Genomic DNA, 6,000 nt, shown 5'->3' on the forward strand with positions numbered 1-6,000 from the left:
CTGATAGTTGGAGCTGTTATCTGGCTGTTTGAGGAATGAAGGGATTTGTTACATGTGAAAAAAACAAGTTTCAACTGCCTTTTAGTTACTGTTTCAATCAGAAGTATCTCAAATATAAACTAAAAAGTAAATTAATAGTATACTTGTAACGTAAGTATTTTGCTAGAATAGAGTATATTTTAAGTATACTCTTATAGACTGGAAAGGACATTATGCTAGTACATTTATGGTGAACAAAAAGTACATCTAAAAGTTAATTTCAAGTATACTTTTATGTACTAAAACGGGGGCCAAGTAGTATACGTACTAGGTAACGTATACTTGGGAAATATACTTGAAGTATACTTCATGATATGAACTTAAAGTATACTTATTTTTTGTATGGCTAGAAACAAAGACTAATTGTTACATTTAGAGTAATGTTTAAAAATGACTTCATTTAGCAGGGTGTTGCTTTTTTCTCTTCTTATTCTTTCTCATACTGGAACTTCGTTTGTTTTGTATAAGGTGGTACTTTTTAAGACACCTCTGCCTAACTACAGTGAACTAACCTAATAATATGCTCTGGTGGTCATTTTACACAAGTTCAGGTGTCACATCCATGAAACCTAGACCACTAACCAGCATCAGTCCTACAACTTCACTCTCAAAATTGATAAATTCTGGGACAAGCAGAAACAGTATTTTTAGCGGTGCATTTTGTGGCAGGCCAGACTGCTATTAAATGCACTCTCCTAAAGAAATAATTCCTTTGTAGCACCACTTGGTTCAAAAGAGATGTCCTGGAAATACACGATAATGTTTGTTCATGTGTAGCGCGTTGGGTTGTGTTTTTAAAGCGATTGTTACGTTTTGAAAGCGTTTTTATGCGACAGGTGTGTGTAGCACTTGTTACACATCTCAATGGGAGAGTGATAGCCAACACCACACCTTCACCTGACGTACAACGTGACGTATTAGAAGTAGGCAGAAGTAATTGGATGGAGTTCAGTCAGGTTAAATGCACGGTTGATTGGATTATAACTGAAGATTGTATGCTATTTGTGACAACTCTGCTAGACTCCAAATTTCTCGTCCATGCGGGAGTATCGCAAAAGTAAATGAAACATCTAAACTTAACACTTTTTCCCTAAAACTGACTGACATGGGACACATTAAAGTTGGATTGACACCAGCTAATCAGTCTGAAGGTAAGTGTTTTTTTCACTTATTCGAGAGAAGTCAGAAATGCATTCTTATTACTGTTTGTTTTGACTTTTAAGCTACCCTGCCAGGTTATTTGCATTCAAGTGCTAAAACAAAATCTCAATAGTTATGACTGTGAAGACTCAAAAGACTAGTTAGTTAATAGTTGTCGATGGATTTATGAGACTTGATAAAAACTTGGACGTTTGCAACAGGTGAATCGGTGAACTACCGAGGTTGCGCCCAAATGCTTAAAGCTGTTAGCTGGTCGGTGTTTTCAGGTGTGCTTGTACTACCTGTATGGTGCGGGGTGCTGACTTAGTCAGGCTAAACCAGTTTAAGCGTCAAGATCAAATGCCTTTTCATTTTTGTGCACTGCTCACTTGTCTTTACTGTGCTTTTTGTTGGCGCATGTTTTCTGTTTATTGAAGCCTTTTATGAATAAGTTTGATCATGTAAAAACTGGGAATTGCTCCCTATTGACAATACTCTTATTTATTTATTTATTTATTTTTTGCATTGCATATGTCATTTAGGAAAGGTAATTGGTCTTTGAACTTTTTGCAACTATGTGTATTTGTAAATTTTGTGGCTTCCGTGCACACAAATTTATATTGTTCAGTTTGCATGTTAAAAGCCACAAACATGTAGGTAACTATAGGTTTTCTTGTGTAACTGAGAACTGTCCTGCCACTTTCAGAACATTTTCTGCCTTTCATTCACATATGCCTAGGAATCACAGAACAAGAAGGGAGACCACTGAGGAGAACTTCTACAAGTTCACTGGTTACCTCAGCTGTCAAGTTCCTGGATGTGGGTATGCTGCAGGGTTTATCTTTTAGTGAGGACATATTTGTTGAAATAGCCATATAAAGTAGCTTTTCCAATGATCTCTCTTTTTTCAGATGGCAACAGACCTTAAACGTGCATCTTGAGAAATGTTGCTAAGATCATTGTGGACATTATTCACTACTAAGAAGCATCAAATCTAGAGTTGAACATGTTAATCGAGATAATACAACACATAGACTTCGTCAAACAAAGAGAACCAGGAATGAGGAAGACTGCAGTCCCAACAGTAATGCAACCTCACATAAAAAAGTTAGATGCCTTGTGGATAGCTATGGCTGTATTCATTGGCAGCCAGTTGAACTTCCTGAGGGGGAAACGTCAGCTTTTTAGAGGAAAAGAAAGACATCATGTTAACAATTTTTAATTCACAAGGACCTGGAGCTTTGGAGAGACCTGATGTGGATGATTTCATGTGCCTCACATATATTTCTCAGCGGCACCTTATTAACAGTTGTCCCTCACTTTCAGTAGCTGAAATTCAGGAGCAGTGGCCATTCTTGTTTACTCAGAAAGGTCTTTCGAATCACTTTCACAAACTCACAGGTATTGATATCAGTGAGCGCTTAGGTCAGGCCCTCATAACCAAAGGCAGAAGGATTGGTAACTATTTCTCCACCCAGAAGCTCAGATTGAACCTTGGTATAAGGACACTCATCCAGCAGATAGAAAGTGAGGAAGTTTTGACCAACAACAAGGTTGGCACAGCAGCCATACTTCTCATGATGAAGTATTAAAAGGAAAATGAAGACTCCCTCTTTGTCTTAGCAGATGTAAGCTTCTTTCATACAGCTCTAGGTTTAATGCTGTTGCTTGCTGTCCTGTTTTTTTTCCGTTACATAAAATGTCTTGGTCCTTTATCTGGCAGGAAACATCTACCAGTATGTCCCTTGTAGCAGAGAGCAACCTGCCAGGCACTCCAAGGCTGATTATGCTTGGTAAGAAGTCATTTATGAAATAGAGCTGATTAGACCATATTACAATTTCTGTTTGGCACAGGAGCTTTTCGTGGACACAGGTATCCAGTCTCTGTTTATTTAGCTCACATTTATGTAATTTCCTTTATAAACCAAGGTTGTTGGACATGTGTCTCGGTAAATCCAGCAAAGTAACAATATCAAATTTCACATTACATATTACTGATCAACATGGTAGTCTAGCTACACCAACAGCAGAAATACTGAAGTCAATACTGTAAAGTTTAACAGCAGCACAAACTATAAACTCCAAAATAACCATACAGTTGATGAAACTCCGGTAATTTAATTGGGCTGACTCTTTGTTAGGTGTGTTTAATGTGCAGAATAATTCCTAATTATGTACAATTATAATATGTTAACACGGACTACATAAGGCCATTAATAATTAACTGTATGTAGCTATTTGCTTTATGATTATCTAGACAGTGTGAAGAAGTGAAGTATTGAAATTATTTTGTGTTGCATAATGACAACATGTTGCCCCTATACATTTAAGGACAAAGTTTAATTGCCTCCACCTGCTGGATGGTGAGTGCAGAGGGGCGTGTAATTGTTGAGCTGGACAAAGAGAACACCTGTGCTGATGCAATGTCAGTCTTCTTTGGTTCATTTTGTGTATTGAACCTGGAATACCAGGAGTCAGCGTGTGCAACATTGGCACTAATTCAGAGGTATGTTTGAACAGTTAGCTAATAGTGATAGATGATGAATAAATTATCCCTAAGCAGGTCATTTTTTTTCACATCGCAACTCAATGTTTCTCTATGTTACTATTTATTGTGGTATGCTTTAAGGTTTTTGTAAGGATAAACCCTGAAGAGGGAACAAAATGTACCTCCAAGGTTGGGACAAGCAGAAAGACTGGGACCACTGCGAAGCGAAAGGTTGTTCACATTAACATTGTTGTTCACATGTCACAACTTTCCTCCAGCGGCTTACTGAATTTGAGTGGAAAGCTTCAAATTAGGTAACTGTTGTTGCCATTTATAGTTAATTTCTTGTATAATTTAAGTGAACAATGTGTTGCTACCTGTGTCTCCACAGACGATCCATGGCCCATGCTTCTGGAAATCTACACGAGGTGAACAACAATGAAGACAAGCTCTTTCGTCATCTTGCAACAGTTTTGAATTTTTTCCCCCTTTTTTTACCCATTTGTTAAAATTTATTTCAGGTACTTACACTTTTATTGTCACACGTATTGGCTCACCCTACAAATCAATGACCTCAGTCCACAAAGCAAGGTCAGGGCTCAGTGCAGGTCAGTCAAGTTCCCTCACATCACACATGCTCATCCATGTCCTTGTGGACCCTGCTTTGTACATTGATTTGGTGGTGTGAGCCAGTATTTTGGACAAAGTGTATATAGAGGCAGAAGTGTGGGGCTTGATGTTCTATTCATTTCAATTTAGTTTATTTGTATGGTGGCAACAAAATGAATGCCAAGGCACTTCACAGTGTAGGTTTAAGACCCTACAAAATATAACTAAGAAAACTCATCACTTGAGCATATGTCGTCTGTTATGATATGGATATGACATAATATCGTTATTGTTTGTACAACCATCTAAGAAAATACATGGGTTAGATGGTTTAGTAAAAACAAGTGCTTCCTCAATCAAAATATAGAGGGCAGGCATTCTTTCTAAACCAGTGGAAAATTAACTAAAGATTTAGTGAATCCTAATGACTGTATGTTCCCTCTAAGCTGCGGGCGTGCGCAATTGCGCACTGCGTTGCGTACAAAAAAAAAATCTAACCTGAATTGAAATTAACCAATTCTGTTTTGCAGTGTTAGTCAGTAAGTGACTGGCTGCTGTATGGGATTAGAACGATGTTGCCTTATCCCATAGTCCAGCCAATAATGCAATTCATCAGCGCAAAGCACAGGGCTCGCGTGCGGAGTGAAGCGGAAAAAAAGTGCGAGAGAGAGGGTGAGAGAAAGAAAGAAACCCAGGGCTCGCGTCGTTCACTTCAAAGAGTCGGCTCAGTTTCATTCGCGACCGACACATCACTACTATGAAGAACACCTCAGGCTGTCAGGTTAAAACACTCGGTCGTGTTTTCGTAAGCGTAAACGCTGGCCCTCCTCTCAGAGCCTACGCTCTATCTGCTATTCCCGAACAGAGATACGCAAGTTTCTCCGTGACTGCAGCTGCCAGTCAAAGCTGCTATGATGACGTTTCACCCCAATTTAACATCACCGCGGTAGGAATTAGAATCAAACTTATGGGAGAGGAGACCCCTTGGACATCAATCAGCGTGATGAGAACTATTGATAACAAAGAAAGAATCTTTGGAAAAAAATTATCTGAGGAGAATAAATTTATTTTAGTCTGACCCCAGTCCCATCCGCTAACGTGGGGGAGGCGGGGTTTATGACGTATATACTGCAGCCAGACACCAGGGGGCGATAGAGACGTTTTGGCTTCATTTTTGGGGAGCTGTCGTGTCGTCCATATTTTCTACAGTCGCTGGGGGTCACACATTGAAACAGACTAACGTGCAGAGGTAAGGCAGCCCAGGCAGAGAAATGTTGCTTTTAGACTTTGCGACTCGTTTTATTTCTCTATCTGATAAGAAAACTATTCAATCAGATAGTTATTTGTGGTGAATGAAATACGGTTACAGTTTCAAGAAGTTTTAAGCACCAAATCCGAAATCCAAGCACTGCAATATTAAAATCCAATTCAATTTCTTGTTTGCTCCGAAATCTACGACATGACTATATACAGAAAAGCTTGACATGGTATGCAAAAAAAACCCCGAAGACAATACAAATACAAATACATGAACAAAAAATGTTTTAACTGTCAGTTATGTCATTTTAAAATTTTCCAAAACATTTTCTTATGATAGGATGGATGGATGATAGACACACACAACAAAATATAATTCATGTGCTTTACACCACTTTATTTCAATTCTGATTTTTCCCTGCTGAAATACACATTTCCAAAATCAAAAACTGAAAAGAACTGAAAAC

General features: G+C 38.5%; 1 pseudogene; it reads left to right on the top strand.

Moving 5' to 3' along the window:
* Positions 1 to 1,910: 1,910 nt before the first annotated feature.
* Positions 1,911 to 4,631, top strand: LOC106633567 (annotated as a pseudogene).
* The last annotated feature ends 1,369 nt before the right edge of the window (positions 4,632 to 6,000 follow it).

Source organism: Haplochromis burtoni, unplaced genomic scaffold (assembly GCF_018398535.1).
Source record: "Haplochromis burtoni strain Fernald_Lab_line unplaced genomic scaffold, NCSU_Asbu1 Contig_264, whole genome shotgun sequence".
In the NCBI taxonomy this organism is placed as follows: domain Eukaryota; kingdom Metazoa; phylum Chordata; class Actinopteri; order Cichliformes; family Cichlidae; genus Haplochromis; species Haplochromis burtoni.